This window comes from Taudactylus pleione, unplaced genomic scaffold, assembly GCF_031769625.1.
Source record: "Taudactylus pleione unplaced genomic scaffold, aTauple2 ptg000536l, whole genome shotgun sequence".
Lineage (NCBI taxonomy): Eukaryota > Metazoa > Chordata > Amphibia > Anura > Myobatrachidae > Taudactylus > Taudactylus pleione.
Window position 1 is genome coordinate 2287501 of NW_028284938.1, and position 21526 is coordinate 2309026.

General features: G+C 48.6%; 1 protein-coding gene across 2 annotated transcripts in view; it reads right to left on the reverse strand.

The window, feature by feature from the left end:
- STK17B (serine/threonine kinase 17b) overlaps positions 1 to 19257 on the reverse strand; it is a 102606-nt gene extending 83349 nt beyond the window's left edge. The window contains exons 1-2 of one of the 2 annotated variants that reach the window (XM_088451045.1): positions 18352 to 19257; positions 14961 to 15079 (exon numbers count right to left, since the gene is read on the reverse strand). The gene's annotated coding sequence lies outside the window, so the exon portion shown is untranslated. Of the gene's footprint in view, positions 1 to 10190; positions 10517 to 14960; positions 15080 to 18351 lie in introns of those variants that run through there. The other variant, XM_088451044.1, reaches the window with a different exon arrangement.
- Between the last annotated feature and the right edge of the window lie 2269 nt (positions 19258 to 21526).

Sequence of the window (21526 nt, forward strand, 5' to 3'; positions counted from 1 at the left end):
TCACCGGACACAGGCTGCAGTAGCCGTGTGGTGCCCTTCCCGGCGGCTCCCACGTAGCAGGCAGACTGCCACAGTAAGCAGCCTGCCTGTCCTCAATGCTTGTAAAAACTCTTAATTAAAATTATATGAAAAGGCTGGAGACAGCCTAATGTGCGACCGGCTCTCTCGGGCACATTCTAAAAACTGGGGCTGATGGGGCATAGAGGGGGAGGAGCCAGTCACACTTCTAAATTAAAGTGCCAGGCTCTACTCTACCACCGTCTATACCCCACTGTCTTGAACTCCAGTGTCCCTTATACTCGAGTGAAGTGTAGCGCTGACCGGACGGAGTTCGGTCAGCGCTACACAGCACAAACACGCAGCCGCCGAAGCCGGCAGCTGTGTTTGCTGTAATCAGCAGCCGCTGAGAGTCTGTCAGACTCTCAGCGGCTGCTGCTGCTCCCACTGCGGGAGCCATCTTCCGGCTCCCGCAGTGGGTAATGGGAGAGACGTCATGAGTAATGACGTCTCTCCCATGCAAAGCTGCCGGAGGAGCCGTTAGCGGCGGGACCAGGAGTGGGAGTTTCAGGTAAGTGATTTTTTTTTTTTTATTCTTACTAGGTCTCTCTCTACTGGGGGGGGGGGCTTTAGGACTACTGGGGGCACTACCAGGGGGCGATTACTACAGGGGGCACTAAAAGGGGGGATTACCACTGGGGGCACTACCAGGGGGGGATTACCACTGGGGGCACTACCAGGGGGGGATTACTACCAGGGGGGGATTACTACAGGGGGCACTAAAAGGGGGGAATTACTACAGGGGGCACTAAAAGGGGGGGATTACCACTGGGGGCACTACCAGAGGGGGGATTACTACTGGAGGCACTGAAAGGGGGGATTACCACTGGGGGCACTAACAGGACGGATTACTACTGGGGGTACAACCAGGGGGAATTACTACTGGGGGCACTACCAGCTGCTGCCATTTCCCACCCTAGGCTTATACTCGAGTCAATAAGTTTTCCCAGTTTTTTGTGGTAAAAGTAGGTACCTCAGCTTATATTCGGGTCGACTTATACTAGAGTATATACGGTATGTGTTATATAGAACTTATAAACACAACCTGCAGGTAATTTTATACAATATTTTCAATAATTTTGTGGCTCAAACAAAGTTTGTCTACAGAAATTAAATTCATTTGTTTCATATACACATACACAGAGCCTGAAGGTAATTTTATACAATATTTGTAATAATTTGTGCCTTAGACAAAGTTTGTGTACATTGAACCATCAAAAATCAAAGGTTTCATTTTCTCAGTCATGCCGAAAAAATTCCGTATTTTGGAATATTCCATATTTCGGAATATTTGGATATGGGAGACTCAACCTCAACTCAACAAAGGAGAGGTTACCATTTATGCAATCTATTTAAATGTACATGATACTGTTTACTTTGTCAATCATACATGTTTCGATGTTTATCCATGAACAACTATCCAGATTGAGTTTGGATTACTGTAAAGTGATTTATCCCATTTTATCATACCACATTGTTTTTCAGGCCTTTATAATTAATGGGATGCAGTCAATATCCCGACACGAGAAGCCAGACGGAGGACTTCAGATAGTCGTCAAAATACCGACGCCAATCTGAGTCTTGACGCTGAAGAACGACAGCACGAACGAGGTACGTCCGGGGTGTCCTTAGTAGTTAGCCACTGAGCGGGAAAAGGGTTAGGTTTTTTTTGGGGGGAATGTTAGGGTTAGGCACACCTAGGGTGGGGGAGGGTTAGGCACCCCCCAGGGTAGGTTAGGGTGCGAGAAGGAGGGGTTAGGTTTAGGCACCCCCGAGGAGGGGGGGAGGGGACTTAGGGTTAGGCATCACCCTGGGAGATTTAGGGCTATGCACCCCTTAGGGAGGGCTAGGGTGGGAGATGTGACGGCTAGGGTACTTAACGGCCGGCGTCGGGATCTCCAACTTTCGGGCTTCTCGTGTCGGGATTTGAACCAACGGCCAGTATTACATACTGATTCCTTAATAACCTATGGTGTAATTTTCAGGCTATTGTATGCATTTACCGTTTATTTAATTGAATGTAAGTAAATGTCTTTTGATACACATTCAAATCTCTTTTACATTTGTGCATCTTACTCTTTGAGCTGACAACCCCTTTGAACAGCAAATGCCCAACATTCAGGCATCAGGTCTCAAGGGTCTTTTCTCATAGCTTCCTCTGGTGGTTAACTCATTCCTATCAAGGCAGTGACTATATTCATCTAGTGTAGTGTTTGTGCGTCTTTAAATTAATACCTCTGTTCCAACACACTGAGTAGACTCAGCTTCCCTCAACTCTACTAATCGCTACTCTTCAGATGCAGTTAGTTGTTGCAGTTTATTGTGAAGGTGGATACACACTATACGGGATATTCGTCTGATATATTGTCCGCAACGGATTTATAACAACCATTTGAGGGCTATGTCACACACAACGTTTTTGTCCAACCAGCAAAACGGTTATTTAACTTCAGTGGATGTTACAAATATATTAGGGCTTCCACACTACATGTACATGGCATGGTCGCCGTGCTACAGCAGTGATAACCACTGACTAGGACGGCTGCCGTCCACGGCTCCAGTGTTAAAGAATAAAAAGATAATTTTTTTTACACACGGAACAAAACTCTTGTGTGTTAAAGTGACTGATCCACAACAAATAAAAACAGTCAGGTTTTTTTATGCCTGGACAAAAATGTTGTGTGTGAAAAGAGCCTTAGTGTGTACCCTGAAATCCCCCCCCCCCCCCCCCCAATTCATTTTATGATGAATTGGGTGGTCACATTTTCCAATCAGATGCAAGTAGAAGGAGATGAACATGAGGGAAGAGGGTCCAGCTTGTGAGGTCAAACAGGCGTGACACAGATGGGATAAATACTAGACAGAGGAAGGAGCAATGAAGTAGAAATATACTTTCCATGTAGCAGTGGGTTAGGATGAAAGCTGGAAGGCTTTGGGGTCTATTCAGCAATAATTTTTTTGCATAAAAAAATGTGGAAATCATCATTTCCGCATTTTTTATGTAACTCCCTCATTCAGCAATGGGATAAAATGAGATATGGTAAGAACTTACCCTTGTTATCTCTATTTCTACGAAGTCCATAGGGTTCCACAGGATACCTTGGGGTATAGGTGATGACGTCAGGCATCGGGCACCATAGAGTTAAAGCTTTCAGCCTCCCAGGATGCACTATGGTCCCCCTCCTATACCCCGCCCCCGAGCCAAGGCATCTCAGTTAGGTACCAAGCCATAGGCCGGAGGAGAAGGAAGAGAGAGAAGAAAGATCTGGACACACACAAGAATCACATTCTCACGAGAGGGAGACTGAAAAACCGGTGACCAGAGCAAAGCCCATCTGCAGCACAGGTGCGACAGGGCGGGAGTCCTGTGGAACCCTATGGACTTCGTAGAAATAGAGATAACAAGGGTAAGTTCTTACCATATCTCATATTTTCTACTTCAGGGTCCATAGGGTATCCACAGGATACCTTGGGGATGTCCCAAAAGCAGTATCCTTTAAGGGTGGGGACGCTCCTGTGCTGAAAGGAGAATCCGAAACCCGAAGAAAGCATCCTGAGAGGCAAAGGTGTCAAACCTGTAATACCTCACAAAGGTATGGACAGAGGACCAGGTAGCAGCCTTGCAGATCTGGACTGCAGAGGCACCACGTCGAGCTGCCCACGAAGGACCCACAGACCTAGTGGAATGAGCCTTCACAGGAGGAGGAACCGGCAGGCCTTCATGAAGATAAGCTTCAGAAATAGCCATACGGATCCAGGCTTTCAAAGTTTGCTTTGAAGCAGGCCAACCCTTTTTACGGAAGCCATAGAGGACAAACAAGGCGTCCGACTTCCTAAACGAAGTGCGGTCAACATACGTCCTTAAGGCCCGCACAACATCCAAAGTGGCCTCGCCCACTGAAAGGCCGGGTGAGTTAAAAGCCGGAACAACTATTTCTTCGTTAACATGAAACTGGGAAACAACTTTGGGAAGAAAATCAAGACGAGTGCGGAGCACTGCCCTGTTCCCATGAAAAATCAAGAAAGGGGGTCTACAAGAGAGAGCCCCTAAATCAGAAACACGTCTGGCCGAAGCTATGGCCAGAAGGAAAACAGTCTTAGCTGTAAGCCATTTAAGATCCACTGAGCCCAGTGGTTCAAACGGCGGTCCTTGGAGAGCTCTCAGGACCACAGCCAAGTCCCAAGGCGCAACGGGTGGAACAAAAGGCGGCTGAATTCGCAGAACGCCCAGCATAAAGGTGCGTACATCAGGGATTGTAGCAATCCTACGGTGAAACCAGACAGACAGGGCAGAAACCTGCACCTTCAAAGAAGCAAGGCGAAGCCCGTGGTCTAGTCCCGCTTGTAGGAAGGCGAGTACACGAGACAGACGAAACTCCCGCGGTGCATAACCTCTCGGTCGACACCACTGGAAGAACGTATGCCACACGCGATGGTATATTCTCGCGGAAGACGGTTTCCGAGCTCTTAGCATGGTTCGCACCACAGAGCTGGAAAAACCCCTGGACCTTAACATGGCCGTCTCAACAGCCACGCCGTCAAAGACAGCCGAGTCAGGACCGGGTGAAGACAAGGACCCCGTGACAGAAGGTCCGGTCGGAGCGGTAAGCGCAGAGGACTGTCCACGGACAGACCCTGAAGGTCTGAGAACCAGTGCCGTCTGGGCCATGCGGGAGCTATCAACAGGAGCGTCCCTCCTTCCTGTTTGAATTTCCGGATTACCCGTGGAAGCAGGGAAACCGGAGGAAAGAGGTAAGCAAACCGGAACATCCACTGGACGGACAGAGCATCCACCAGAGACGCCTCTTCGTCTCTTGTGCGAGACCCGTACACCGGCGACTTGTTGTTGTGCCGGGACGCCATGAGGTCGATCTCTGGAAGACCCCACCTGTCCACCAGCAGTTGAAAAACGTCCGGGTGCAGGGACCATTCCCCCGGATGAACGTCCTGGCGACTGAGAAAGTCCGCCTCCCAGTTTAGCACTCCCGGGATGAAGACTGCTGATATGGCCGGAAGATTGCGCTCCGCCCATACCAGGATCCGAGACACCTCTACGAGAGCCGCCCGACTTCGGGTTCCTCCTTGCCGGTTTATGTAGGCCATGGTGGTAGCGTCGTCCGACTGGACCTGCACTGGGTGACCTTGGAGAACCCGATGTGCCTGCTGGAGAGCATTGAAAACCGCTCGGAGTTCCAAGATGTTTATTGGAAGCTCTGTTTCTGCCGGAGTCCACCTGCCCTGGAACAAGTGTGGACCCGAGACTGCTCCCCAGCCCCGAAGACTGGCGTCCGTTGTTAACAGGACCCAATTCGCCACCCAGAACGGACGACCCCCGTTGAGATGGGACGTCTGCAACCAACAGGCTAGAGACAGGCGAACCTCGAGAGTGAGCACCAACGTCTGGGACTTCAGACTCTGAGGCAGTCCATTCCATTTGGACAGGATCAGGTGCTGCAGAGGTCTGGAGTGAAACTGGGCATATTCCACCATGTCGAATACTGACACCATGGAGCCCAGTAACCTCATTGCCGAGTGCAGAGACACCCGGCGGCTCTGCAGACAACTGCGCACCCTCGACTGTAAGGCAGAGATCTTTTCCCCCGTCACAAAGATCCTTTGCTGTCCCGAGTCCAATAAGGCTCCGAGATGCAGAATCCGCTGAGACGGGATCAGGGTGGACTTCTGCCAGTTTATCAACCAGCCGTGGAAGTGGTCGCTGCGGATTGCAAACCTGAGGAACTGCTGATGGCGCAAAAGAATAGGGACATGCAGGTAAGCGTCCTGTATGTCCAATGACACCATGTAGTCCCCAGGTTCCAGCGCCAGAATAATGGACCGAAGGGTCTCCATCCGAAACTTCGGCACCCGCAAAGACTTGTTGAGTGCTTTGAGGTTGAGAATCGGACGAAACGACTCATTGGGTTTCTGCACCAAAAAGAGATTGGAATAGAAACCCTGGCCCCTCTGGGAGAATGGAAGAGGCACTATAATTCCAGCCTGGAGCATAGTGTGCAAGACCTTCCTCAGCTCCGTGGCTTTGTTCCGGTCTGATGGTAGTCCTGTGGTGAAGAAACGAGCCGGGGGTCTGTGCCGGAAGGAGAGGGCATACCCATGTGAGACCACCTCGAGAACCCAAGTGTCCGTCGTGGTGACCGACCAACACCGGGCGAACTGCAGCAGGCGGCCTCCCACGTTGGGAACCCCAAAGGGAGGCCCGGACCGTCAGGCCGCAGGCTTGTCATCTGGCTTAGGGGCCGGACGTCTGGTACTCCAAGCCTGCTTCCGGGGCTTGGGCGATTTCTTGGGGCCAACCTGTCGGGTAAAGGACTGTGCTTTAGGCCTACCCTGGGCCCTATAAGGCCGACTTACCTGAACCGGAAGGAACTGCAGCAGACGGGAGACATGCCGATTTAGCTGCCGCCAGCGTGGCTACAATTTTGTCCAGGTCCAGACCAAAGAGAACTTCTCCGTTAAAAGGCAACGCTTCCAAACCCTTTTTGGAATCCGCGTCCGCCTTCCAAGATCGCAGCCACAGCTGCCGAAGAAATTCGAGAAGCCAGGGTACTAATATCCAAGGCCGCTTCGTTGATATAAGTGGCCGAATCCCGGAGATTGCAGATCAACTCGACTGCTCAGCCGAACAGTCGGAATCGAAGGACGCCTCCAACGTATCAGCCCAGCGCTCCATAGCTCTGGCAACCCAGCAAATGGCCATAGCTGGCCGCGCTGCCCCCCCCCGCAAGGGAATAGACGGACTTCAGGCAGATCTCCACCTTGCGGTCCGTAGCATCCTTAAGGGAGGACATGGATGGCATGGGTAATGTGGCACTACGGACAAGGCGTGTCACATGAGAATCCACCTGTGGAGGGGACTCCCACTTGGCAAAATAATTGTCCACAAACGGATACGCCACTGCTAAACGCCTTTGAGGCTGATATCGTTTGCCTGGCTGTTTCCACGCTTCCTCTAGATGGTCCACTAATTGCCCCGAAAAAGGAAACACTGTGGTATCTCCTTTAACATCTTTGAAAAAGGCGTTATTGGACTCCGATACTGGAGGCTCCTCATCCTCAATAACTAAAGCAGTACGGACTGCACGAATAAGGCTAGGTATATAAACCTTAGACTTAGCGTCCGACTCTTTAGGACGGGGAGGTTCCTGGTCAGAAAGATCCAGAATCTCCCCATCATCGGACGTCCCGTCGTCATCCTCATAAGGAGCAGACAGAGACACCACCGGCCGTTTGTGAGGCCGCATCACAGACTCCCCTTGCAACACTTCTGACAACTGCTGTACAGAGCTTGTTAACGAATTAACCCACGCAGGCTGCGGAGCTAATTGGCCCACGAGGGTTGTAAGCGCTTTGGCAAAACAAGCCCAGGGCGGCTCCTGTATCGGAGCCGTGAACGTAATCGGTCGCGTCAACGAATAACACCGTCGACATAGTCTCTCCGCACTACCGTTCCCCTCCCCTTTAGGTACCTTGCATGTAGTACATAAAAGCTGGAGAGGAAAATCACTTTCAGACATAATGGTAAGTATGTGACCCCTCTCACTGATACTCGTTAGTATAGTGTGAGACCACCCTGCAAGCACCGCACGGGCTTTAGCAGAAAGAACAGGGACAGTGAAATGCTGACAGATAGAAAATGAAAGTACAGGCAGCAGACGCTAGCATAGGTCACATACAATGCAAAGAAATCAATTCCTGCACTATCAGCGCTGATCCTCAACTACAGACTCAGAGCCTGGTAGGACACAGCGCTGCATACACAGACCTTAATCCAACGGAGGAGAGGTATGCAGGGGGACCCAGACCGCGATGCCACCATTCATCAGCGTTCACCATGCTTCTTCCAAAGATGGCCACCGAGGAGCAGAGAGGAGGCCGGCCTGGGGGAGGAGCGCTGACACAGGACCAGTCAGCTAGAGCAGAGAGGGCTGTGTGCAGCGGGGGAGGCGCCGGCTGTGAGACAGGGAAGGCGCGCTCCGCTGGCATGCATTTAACCCCTGGGACGCCGCAGCGGTACCGCTCTGCCGCAGTCCTGCTGTCCCAGGGGGGTAGTGGAAGCGCAGGTTAGAACCTAGCTCCACGCTGCAGCCAGTCCCCAGAGAGCCCCCTGCCTGGAGACTCGGGACCATGTATCAGCGGGGACCCACCGCGGGACCCCGCTGCTTACCTGTTGTCACCCTTGATTCCGGCCATGGTCCTAAACATCTGGGGTCACCGCTAGCTGTGACCCCAGATGCCTACCAGCATCCCTGGATCAGTACCGGCGTTCTGGTACCGGCGGGGGTGTAGGGAAGACAGCATGGACGTCAGGACTGACTGTCCATGCTGTACTTCCAGATGTGCAGTCACAGCTGCATTGAAGAAACTAAAGGGGCTCTTCATGGCCCCCCTCTAACAGGTGCATCCGACTCCGGCCGGGCACCAAACTAAACTGAGATGCCTTGGCTCGGGGGCGGGGTATAGGAGGGGGACACTAGTGCATCCAGGGAGGCTGAAAGCTTTAACTCTATGGTGCCCGATGCCTGACGTCATCACCTATACCCCAAGGTATCCTGTGGATACCCTATGGACCCTGAAGTAGAAAATGGAGAAGATAATGTCATTATCTTCTGCACAAATTCCCATTTCACATAGTACCGCACTGTAGGGATCAGCCATTGATCTCTACAGTGCTTTAACGCTTTTTGCTATTCAGCAAAGCAAAAAGTGTTAAATCACTCGATAAATCTTTACTTTATATAACGCCATCTCAGCATAGCGTCATATGAAGAAGTTACATTAAATTGACCGAAAACTGCAGGAATAGTGGGAAATATTCCCATAAGTCCCCGCAACATCCTATAACACCACCCAGTCTCTGCCCCTGCTTCCGGGTGACCGCCGGCAGGTAAGACCAATTAGAGCCTGTTAAACCTGTCGAAAGTGATTGACATGTGTATACAGGCTTAATATTAGTCTGTATACATGTATATTTATGTGCTATTATATTTAACATTTTATATATGTTAAATATAATAGCACATAAATATACATGTATACAGGCTAGTATAAAGCCTGTATACACATGTCAATCACTTTGGACAAGCTGGAGATGTACTTACCCGTCTGCAGTCACCTCAAAGCCAGGATGGAGACATGTTCGGAAGCACATGACTGAGCATGCGCAGTGGCAGAAGGTAGTTTTCGGAGACCGATAACAATGCCTTCTGTAACATCGCAGGGACAGTGTTACCACAACCGCTGCCCCTGCATAAAATAATGATGAATAGCAGGCATACATTTTAATAATTCATAAAAAATTGTTACGATGTTGCCCGATAATATTCTGGGCAACATCGTCACCTTTGCTGGGTCTTGAGAGCCAGTTTGAAGATTTGTAGAGAGTCTGATCGGAAGAGGGAAAGTGTTGCAGAGGTAGGGAACAGCATTAGCCAAATCTTGGCTGTGGGAGGAAGTAATCTACAGTAACATAGATTTGACTTCAGCAAAGTGTCACCTTTGGAACCAGATCTGAGAGGTGCAAGAACTGGGCAGCTAATAATAAGTGCAAGGTATAATATTTGGAAAGGACAATCATTTTTAGATAGACCCCAGTGGTTTGCTTTGTTTAACCCTTTCACACCCATGCTCAAACCAGTCTTTTCATGTCAATTTAAACTTATTATACATATGGGCACCCAGAAGTTAGTCATCTGATTGATGCAGAAACCTTTGCCATTTACTCCTGCTCATACATTTGTTTTCAACATTTGCCAACTATGGGTCTTGTTCAATAAGATTGTGTGGCCAATACAATAGGCACAGCCACACACATGTATGCTGTACTACGCACAGCCACACACATGTATGCTGTACTATGATATTCTATCATACCCCTGGGTGCACAAGGTACAAAGCACACTGCTCCTGGCCTTCTTACTTCAGCTCATTATGATTGCAATGTGCTTTGTACCTTGTGGAAGGGGTCACGTTGGAGGGTCTAATAATGCAGTATATACACACACGCGTCTTTATGGACACAGATAAATGGATATGAAGCAAGCACGAGACGGTTGGTGAGAGGATGATACACACGTCCTGTATTCCCCAATACTAGCAGACGCCATCTGACTACTCACAGAAGAAGCAGCTGCACGGTGACGGGTCTCCCGCTAGAGAGTTGAGCAGCAGCGGCTGTGTGTCTGTGGTGTAGTGCTGTGCTGTCTATGACAAGGCTCTGGTGCTGTGATGTGTATGACGGGGCGGCAGCGGCTGTGTGTCTGTGGTGCTGTGTATGACGGAGCGGCTGTGTGTCTGTGTAATGTGTGTGACGGGGCGGCAGCGGCTGTGTATCTGTGTAATGTGTGTGACGGGGCGGCAGCGGATCTCGCAGACACTGCGCGACGGTTGTATTTTTTTGAATCATGCACATCTGATAACGTCACCTGCCCACACCCGGGATGGGCCAATCGCTATATCCCGCTATCGCCTCTCCGCACGCTGACTGGTCATTGCTGCCTTCCGGGTGCTGCATGGCTCTGGTCTGCTCGCTGTGATACATTGAGGCTCTACTGTATATTGTGTGTATTACACTTGATGCTGACACACGACGACAGCCTGGTACCCTAGTGATATAACGTATTTCTGTACTTTCCCCCATTATATGATGAGACTGGCAAGAATATCAAGTATTTCCGCTGTAGCTGCAGGATGAGTAAAATAGACTCTGATATCAAGATAATAACGGTAAAGCAAATGTTGAAGTTAATTAGGAAAAAAAAAAGACACGCAAAATTGTTTTTATTATTTAAAAAATATTTACCTCAATCTCACCAGAAAGCAGAGCAGGCGGGAGCACCTCAATCTCACCAGAAAGCAGAGCAGGCGGTAGCACCTCAATCTCACCAGAAAGCAGAGCAGGCGGTAGCACCTCAATCTCACCAGAAAGCAGAGCAGGCGGTAGCACCTCAATCTCACCAGAAAGCAGAGCAGGCGGTAGCACCTCAATCTCACCAGAAAGCAGAGCAGGCGGGAGCACCTCAATCTCACCAGAAAGCAGAGCAGGCGGTAGCACCTCAATCTCAACAAAAAGCAGAGCAGGCGGGAGCACCTCAATCTCACCAGAAAGCAGAGCAGGCGGTAGCACCTCAATCTCACCAGAAAGCAGAGCAGGCGGTAGCACCTCAATCTCACCAGAAAGAGCAGGCGGTAGCACCTCAATCTCACCAGAAAGCAGAGCAGGCGGTAGCACCTCAATCTCACCAGAAAGCAGAGCAGGCGGGAGCACCTCAATCTCACCAGAAAGCAGAGCAGGCGGTAGCACCTCAATCTCAACAAAAAGCAGAGCAGGCGGGAGCACCTCAATCTCACCAGAAAGCAGAGCAGGCGGTAGCACCTCAAACTCACCAGAAAGCAGAGCAGACGGGAGCACCTCAAACTCACCAGAAAGCAGGCCAGGCGGTAGCACCTTAATCTCACCAGAAAGCAGGCCAGGCGGTAGCACCTCAATCTCACCAGAAAGCAGGCCAGGCGGTAGCACCTCAATCTCACCAGAAAGCAGGCCGGGCAGGAGCACCTCAATCTCACCAGAAAGCAGGCCGGGCAGGAGCACCTCAATCTCACCAGAAAGCAGGCCAGGCGGTAGCACCTCAATCTCACCAGAAAGCAGAGCAGGCGATATAAGAGAATATTTAAGCCCTTTATAGCACTTATTGTTGTGGCCCTGGCCCTCAGGAGCTGTGCCAGGTGCCCTATAAATTACTATAACATATATTAAACTGCTTAACATGTATGCCCTCTGCTCTGCCCATGCCATTAACCAATTGCCATACCAAGAAATAAACAGACTTGTATATGGCAAATACAGGGTCACAACTTTATTCAAATGTGAAATGGTGATATATAAACAGCCTGGGGCTGACTGGCAAATGTTACCCTATGGGCATGCAAAAAACACTGGTCCATGGGGCCCAGTCATAAACAATGTTAGGCATAGGACTCTGGCTGATTTATTAAAGTGCAAAAATACTTTCTGCAGGATAATGGGTGTTTTTTGCCTGCAAAGTAAAGACTTGTTTTCCCTTTGTCAGGTCACCACTCACACTAAACCCCTTTAGAAACACTAATTAAGCACCAAGGTGGTTCCTAAATGTTCTAACACCATCCACAGATTTGTTACCAGAACAGAAGAATGTAACAAAAATGATTCATTCATGTAAATCATGCTGTGACTTGGGGGCAAAGCGTGCGAGGTCGCATAATGGGTCTTGTGCATGTGTAGGCTCCCAACAATCGGAGATGCACACAATCAGGTTTATGAACATCTCTAAATCAGGCAGAGACGCCCACCTGTGGCACATCGAACATCTGAGCAACCCAATGTTGTCTCAAGACCAGGACTGTAACTAGGGTGGTGTGACATGTGCCATGGCACAGGACACCACAGGGCAGGGGGCGCTGTTTGGGCATGTCAGTTTTCCTGTTTATTATCATTCTCACTTGTAGCTTCCTCTTCTTTTATCCCCAGCATCTCCTGGCCCCCTATCTCTTCCCTGGCCCTTTCCCATGAGGCCATGGCCCTTTTTCGGGCGCACTATCTTATGTCGCTTTTTGAAAAATGGGTGGGGGGGCGCAGTGGCGTAACTACTGTCCCTGCAGCTCCCGTGGTGGCTTGGGGGCGGCGCTGAACGAGGGCGCCAAAGAAGTGAGGGGAGAGAGGAAGCTGCTCTGACTGTTGTCAGTGCTGTGTTACCTACCAGGCTGCGCTGGAGTGGAGTGAGTCACTGTCAGGTGAGTGGGAGCCTTGAGCCAGCCGGCGGAGTTACAGGGGCTGTGTCACAGTCACACTCACAGTGTCAGTAGTGCACGCAGGGGGGGTTTCTGAGTACCTAGAAACCCCCCCTGTGCACATACCAACAGCCCGAGCCTTCCTCCGCACCGGCTGTCAAAAAAACTAGCACCTCTGCTACTGTAGCTATTGCCGAGGCAGGGAAGAGAACTTCTCTCTGCACTCAGGTTTCTGAACCCTCCCCCTCTACACACGCTGGCTGCTGCACGGAGCTCCCTCCACAACACAACAGTCACAATGGTGAGTTAACTCTTTGAAAACCTTGATGTTTTCTAGAGTAATTCCTTATGAATAGCACTTTTATATGGATGCTCTCCCAATTCATCAGTAGCCCTGGCATTATTACAAGTAAAGGAAGTTTCTAGTTTATATTTTCAATGTTTTTTTTTTTTTTTTACCTTTGCTAGCTATATACATGTAATTGTGTGTGTGTGTGTAGATATATATATATATATATATACACACACATATATATGTACAGTATGTAGATATATATATATACTGTACATATATATGTGTGTATATATATATATATGTGTGTGTGTGTATATATATATATATATATATATATATATATATATATATATATAAAATGTTTATTAACAAAAAAAAGAGATTGGTGATTCGGAAACCCCCCTTTAAGTATCCTGCGTTTGCCCCTGTGTGTGTGACTGAAGAGGAGAGTGCTGCAGCTGCTGCTGTTGATGTGAGCCGCTGCCTGTGGACCACGGGGCGGCCTGCAGGGGCGTGGGAGCTGCGAGCCAGTTAATCACCGGCGGTGATACAGGGCTGGGCAGCGGCTGTGATACTGGGGTGAGGAGAGTCTGTAAATAGGGCTGGGGAGAGGCAGTAAATAGGGCTGGGGAGAGGCAGTAAATAGGGCTGGGGAGAAGCAGTAAATAGGGCTGGGGAGAGGCTGTAAATAGGGCTGGGGGGAGGCAGTAAATAGGGCTGGGGGGAGGCAGTAAATAGGGCTGGGGAGAGGCTGTAAATAGGGCTGGGGAGAGGCTGTAAATAGGGCTGGGGAGAGGCTGTAAATAGGGCTGGGGAGAGGCTGTAAATAGGGCTGGGGGGAGGCTGTAAATAGGGCCAGAAACTTTTTTGGCAGGGGTGAGCAAAATTTACAGTTACGCCACTAATGCTTTTTCTGGCACAGGGTACCAAAAAGTCTAGTTACGGCTCTACTCAGGACTTCCGACTCACCTAACAAATCGAGGCCTCTCCAGCTGCGTGCAAAGTTGCAGGGACTCACTAGGGCACGTTCAGAAATTGGTCCCGTCATGCCAGCGTTTTTGTTGCCACCCTCCTTTACCTCTCCCAAACACTGACTACCTGTCACTCACTTTGCGAATAATTCCTCACTGCGTCTACCATGTCTAATCCATCGCCGCACATGCGCAGTAGCAAAAACGTTCCACTACATCCGACATCAGTATAGCGTTCACATCCGAATCAGGCCCACAGTCCTCAAATCAGGACAGTCCAATATCGGGACAGTTGAGAGGTATGCCGTATTGTTTCAATTGTTTTTATTTACAAAAAAAAGTTACCGTATTATAAGCCACTGTAGTTTACTATATAAACGTTATTACACCAGCCAAGTAGCAAAGGATTTGAAGATAGTGCTTCAAAAGAAAATAAGTGGTGTGGCCCTGTTGTGCTATAGTGGCATCTGTGTAACTAGAAAGTACCAAGGGAAAAAAATGTGATAAGTTTAATCTAAATTTGAAAACAACATTTTTAGGTAAATTAAATTAGGAGCAAGCGGAGTAAATTACCATTGTAACAGCGTGGAACCGCCGGCAACAGCTCATCAGCTTGCCCCCATTTCACCCCAGACTCGCAGGTACACAGCCCTATGGGGCAGTGAACAATAACCTGTGAGTTTGGAGCTATCGTAAGTGTGGCATATGGCTGCACTTATTCGCAGCTATTTGAATTTACCCTTTTACTTGTACATAACTGATTAAAATAAACTGAAAATAAAAGGTTGTTTTTCAATAACAAAAATAAAAATGTTTACAAAAAGCGTATATATACTTATGAGTTAATACTCTCTTACCTTTCTGTCTCTTCTGTTTTCTTACGCTTCTCTCCTGATCAGGCAAGTAGAGATGTCGCGCTCACCGATTAGGGATTTGACCTTGTGGTTGGGATTTCAGGCTGTGGTCTAACTTGCGTCTGTTTGTGCACATAGGTGGATAAGATTAATGTGGGACAACAATCAAACACTTGGGGGCAAGGTAGACATACAAAATTGGAGTAATAGGGGTCAATTAAATTTAGGGGCATTGGGCCGTCGAACATCCTGCAATATTTATCCGTCACTATAGACTCAGCATCACTAGTTTTCCTGCGTGCCTCTATTGCATGCACGGAAAAACTTGCGATGTTGCTGGTCATGATGTGTGATCCCAGCAGATCGTGGCCAAGCGCTAATCAAATTTCCCCCAGGGAGATAAAAACATATGGTGGAGAAAGAAATCATTAGACTCACATCTAAAGGACACAGAGATTCAGACATATACAGTCAGGTGCATAAATATTGGGACATTGACAGAATTTTCATATTTTGGCCTCTATTCACCACCACAATGGCTTTGAAATGAAACAAACAAGATGTGTGCTTTAACTGCAGACTTTCAGATTTAATTTGAGGATAATTACATACAAATCAGGTGAACGGTGTAGGAATTACAACGGTTTCTATATGTGCCTCCCACTTTTTAAGGGGCCAAAAGTAATGGGACAAACTAAACAATCCTAAATCTAACTTTAACTTTTTAATACTTTGTTCCAAATCCTTTGCAGGCAATTACAGCCTGAAGTCTGGAACACATAGACTTCATCAGACACTGGGTTTCATCCCTGGTGATGCTCTGCCAGGTCTCTACTGCAAATGTCTTCAGTTCCTGCTTGTTCTTGGGGCATTTTCCCTTCAGTTTTGTCTTCATCAAGTGAAATGCATGCTCAATCAGATTCAGGTCAGGGGATTGACTTGGCCATTGCATAACATTCCACTTTTTAGCCTTAAAAAACTATTTGGTTGCGTTTGCAGTATGCTTCGGGTCATTATCCATCTGCACTGTGAAGCGCCGGCCAATGAGTTCTGAAGCATTTGACTGAATATGAGCATATAATATTGCCCGAAACACTTCAGAATTAATTCAGCTGCTTTTGTCAGCAGTCACATCATCAATAAATACAAGGGAACCAGTTCCATTGGCAGCCATACATGCCCACGCCATGACACGACCACCACCATGCTTCACTGATGAAGTGGTTTGTTTTGGATCATGAGCAGTTCATTTCCTTCTCCATACTCTTCTCTTCCCATCACTCTGGTACAAGTTGATCTTTGTCTCATCTGTCCATAGGATGTTGTTCCAGAACTGTAATGGCTTTTTTAGATGTTGTTTGGCAAACTCTAATCTGGTCTTCCTGTTTTTGTGGCTCACCAATGGTTTACATCTTGTGGTGAACCCTATATACTCACTCTTGTGAAGTCTTCTCTTGATTGTTGACTTTGACACACATACACCTACCTCCTGGAGAGTGTTCTTGATTTGGCCAACTGTTGTGAAGGGGTTTTTCTTCACCAGGGAAATAATTCTTCTGTCATCCACCACAGTTGTTTTCCGTGGTCTTCCGGGTCTTTTGGTGTTGCTGAGCTCTCTGGTGCGCTCTTTCTTTTTAAGAATGTTCCAAACAGTTGATTTGGCCACACCTAATGGTTTTGCTATCTCTCTGATGGGTTTGTTTTGATTTTTCAGCCTAATGATGGCTTGCTTCACTGATAGTGACAGCTCTTTGGATCTCATATTGAGTCGACAGCAACTGATTCCAAATGCAAATGTCACACCTAGAATCAACTCCAGACCTTTTACCTGCTTAATTGATAATGAAATAACGAGGGAATAGCCCACACTTGTCCATGAGTTAGCTTTTGAGTTGATAGTCCCATTACTTTTGGCCCCTTAAAAAGTGGGAGGCATATATAGAAACCGTTGTAATTCCTACACCGTTCACCTGATTTGGATGTAATTACCCTCAAATTAAATCTGAAAGTCTGCAGTTAAAGCACATCTTGTTTGTTTCATTTCAAAGCCTTTGTGGTGGTGAATAGAGGCCAAAATATGAAAACTCTGTCAATGTCCCAATATTTATGCACCTGACTGTATAGAAAGGGAGGGGTGGGGACAGAGGTGCATAAACAAAATTAGAGACAAAAACAAATGGGAGATACACACTGCTGCTGGTTAAACAAACAAATAAAAAAGGGAAGTGGGGTCAGAAGTGGACTTGGTGGGAAGGGGTCTGGGACAGAGCAAACATATTCTGGAGCTGTGCGAGACTGAGAGCACTAAGGGCAGTGATGTGCGGTGAGGTCAATGGCTGGACAGGCAATGGACACTGAAGCTTAACGTAGGGAGGGGAAAGTTACACCGAATAGGGGGTGAGACAGGCCCCCAGCAGTAAGACCCATTTCCGGGTCTGAGTACTGGGAGCCTGTCTCAGCCCCTACTTGGTGTAACTCTCCCCTCACTACATTAAGCTTCAGTGTCCATTGATTCGCCTACCTGCATCACTGTCTTCTCTTGCTACAGCTTACTGAGCTCCAATTTCTAAAAGCTGCAGTGCACTTCCTGATCACATGACACTCTCCTACCTGCATCACTGTGTCTTCTCTTGCTGCTGCTGACTGAACTCTGATCTCTAAACACTGCAGTAGACTTCCTGATCACATGACACATCCAAGGTGTCCATCAGTGCTAATGGCACATCCCCCATACTCAGAGGCATGCCTCTATTAGCTCTCTTTCTGTGCAGCTTACTGCCCATTGTGTGGCCCTACTCCCAGCTCTGCAAGCAGTGTCTGACAATGAGCTGTTGCTGCCTCATCTCCCTGCAGTCCCATCCATGATTAACACCAATGGCATCCCTATTGTGGGGTATGGCAGGTGGAGGACCAATAAGGAAAGGGTGGGCTTAGTGGTATACCAGTAGGTGGGGCTAAGCTCCATGCCTTCTGCACCAAGAACAGTAGTTTTTTTGCTGCCTATCACCCATCAATGGTGGAGAACCAACGGATATCTGGCATTGATGTCAAAACCATCGACCATTGATGGTGTTATCCATCAATGGTCACCCCTAGTTCACACTGTGGGCCTGATTCAGAGGTGGATGCAGTGTCGATATCGGACACAAGCTGTCGTTTTTTTCTTTCCAGTCTACACATGCGTCCTAATTGCACTGCGCATGTGTCCAGATGGTTACCACCGGTAACGCAGAATGAATTTGGACACAGAGAGAAGCTAGCCCAGACGTAAACGTGTCGTGGCTAACGACTGCATCTTTTTTTGCAGTTGTACTGAATTCGACGGACATCCTGCACCTCCATCAGACTGGTGCACTGTTCTATGGTGTGACTGTTAGCGTGTCTTAATACTCACAGCAACTGATAAGCGCCACAAAAGGTGGACATCTCTGTACGAATCCCATCGGTTGAGGCATTAGCATAAAAACACAGTCGCACTGGAAGAGACGCAGTCGCGGCTGCATTAGTGCCCACCTCTGAATGAGGCCCAGTCTGGCAGTACCTAAATAAAGAGCAGATTAAAGAGAAACTACTTTAGGCAAGTGTCTTCTGCCATACAAAGCAATACAATAATGGCATACTTATAGTTTTGTATGGATCATAGTGAAAAAAAGATCAAGGAAACAGGTGTAAATCCCAACATTGCCTAACCTTTAAATTATTTTTTAAATCCCTCTTTTTTCCATTGTCAGAGAAATATGACTTAGAAACTTTAGAATTTAGACCATAGTTACTCTCCCGGAATGTCCGGGAGAGTCCTGAATTTCAGGGGGAGAGGGTGCTTGCTAGAATCCTGAGAGTGGGCCGGTCTCCCATATGCCACACTGGGCTCGGGAGAGATATGTGTGTGTTGAAACGTGATTCACATTGAATCAACGATAGTGGCTCCACGCCCCCATTGCCACACCTTATACATTGCTGCCCAAACGTGGGAGGGGATAGAACATAAGTTGACAACCATTATTTAAAAACATACGTACATTTGACTAATGAGATGTTCATGACACAGAATATAGAATGCTGTTCAATTACTGCTGAATTTACTTGAGAATACCTGCGCTTATGAAGCATTTTCTGTGGTCATTGCATCCAAAGAAGGACAAGTTCATTTTTTTTTTTACTATACAAGATGATACACCTCACCCATCGTAAGCTGGGTACACAGTGGCAGATATATTTGGCAATCAATTGATTGGCCAATATATTGTGTGCCCTTCGGCCAGTGTGTACCAGCGATATGTCTGAACTACAGACATATCGCATTACTTTTGGCCCCTTATAAAGTGGGAGGCACATATAGAAACTGTTGTAATTCCTACACCGTTCACCTGATTTGGATGGAATTACCCTCAAATTAAATCTGAAAATCTGCAGTTAAAGCACATCTTGTTTGTTTCATTTCAAAGCCATTGTGGTGATAAACAGAGGCCAAAAATATGAGATATGGTAAGAACTTACCCTTGTTATATCTATTTCTACGAAGTCCATAGGGTTCCACAGGATACCTTGGGGTATAGGTGTGACGTCAGTCATAGGGCACCAAAGAGTTAAGCTTTCAGCCTCCCAGGATGCACTAGGTCCCCCTCCTATACCTCGCCCCCGAGCCAAGGCACCTCAGTTAGTTACCAAGCCATAGGCCGGAGGAGGAGAAGGAAGAGAGAGAAAAAAAGATCTGGATACACATAAGAATCACATTCTCACCAGAGGGAGACGGAAAAACCGGTGACCAGAGCAAAGCCCATCTGCAGCACAGGTGCGACAGGGCGGGAGTCCTGTGGAACCCTATGGACTTCGTAGAAATAGAGATAACAAGGGTAAGTTCTTACCATATCTCATATTTTCTACTTCAGTGTCCATTGGGTATCCACAGGATACCTTGGGGATGTCCCAAAGCAGTATCCTTTAAGGGTGGGGACGCTCCTGTGCAGAAAGGAGAATCCGACGCCCGAAGGAAGCATCCTGAGAGGCGAAGGTGTCAAACCTGTAATACCTCACGAAGGTATGGACAGAGGACCACGTAGCAGCCTTGCAGATCTGGACTGCAGAGGCACCACGTCGAGCTGCCCATGAAGGACCCACAGACCTAGTGGAATGAGACTTCAGAGAAGGAGGAACCGGTAGGCCTTCATGAAGATAAGCTTCAGAAATAGCCATACGGATCCAGGCTGCCAAAGTTTGCTTTGAGGCAGGCCAACCCTTTTTACGGAAGCCATAGAGGACAAACAAAGCGTCCGACTTCCTAAACGAAGAAGTGCTGTCAACATAAGTCCTTAAGGCCCGCACAACATCCAAAGAGGCCTCACCCACGGAAAGACCCGGTGAGTTAAAGGCCGGAACAACGATTTCCTCGTTAACATGAAACTGGGAAACAACTTTGGGAAGAAACTCGGGCCGAGTGCGGAGCACTGCCCTGTTCCCATGAAAAACCAAGAAAGAGCCCCTAAATCAGAAACACGTCTGGCCGAAGCAATAGCCAGAAGGAAAACAGTCTTAGCTGTCAGCCATTTAAGATCCACTGAGCCCAGTGGTTCAAACGGCGGTCCTTGGAGAGCCCTCAGGACCACAGCCAAATCCCAAGGCGCCACAAGTGGAACAAAGGGCGGCTGAATGCGGAGAACACCTTGCATAAAGGTGCGCACATCCGGGATTGTAGCAATCCTACGGTGAAACCAGACAGACAGGGCCGAAACCTGTACCTTCAAAGAAGCAAGGCGAAGCCCATGATCTAGTCCCGCTTGTAGGAAGTCGAGAATCCGAGACAGACGAAACTCCAGCGGTGCATAACCTCTCGGTCGACACCACTGGAAGAACGTATGCCACACGCGATGGTATATCCTCGCGAAAGACGGTTTCCGAGCTCGCAACATGGTACGCACTACAGAGCTGGAAAACCCCCGGGACCTCAGCATGGCCGTCTCAACAGCCACGCCGTCAAAGACAGCCGAGTCAGGTCCGGGTGAAGGCAAGGACCCTGAGACAGAAGGTCCGGTCATAGCGGCAACCGCAGAGGACTGTCCACGGACAGACCCTGAAGGTCTGAGAACCAGTGCCGTCTGGGCCACGCGGGAGCTATCAACAGGAGCGTCCCTCCTTCCTGTTTGAATTTCCGTATTACCCGTGGAAGAAGGGAGACCAGAGGGAACGGGTATGCGAACCGGAACGTCCACCGGACGGACAGAGCATCCACCAGAGACGCCCCTTCGTCTCTTGTGCGAGACCCGTACACCGGCAACTTGTTGTTGTGCCGGGACGCCATGAGGTCGATCTCTGGAAGACCCCATCTGTCCACCAGCAGTTGAAAAACGTCTGGGTGCAGGGACCATTCCCCTGGATGAACGTCCTGGCGACTTAGAAAGTCCGCCTCCCAATTTAGCACTCCCGGGATGAAGACTGCTGATATGGCCGGAAGATTGCGCTCCGCCCATACCAGGATCCGAGAGACCTCCACGAGAGCCGCCCGACTTCGGGTTCCTCCTTGCCTGTTTATGTAGGCCACGGTGGTAGCGTTGTCTGACTGGACCTGTACCGGG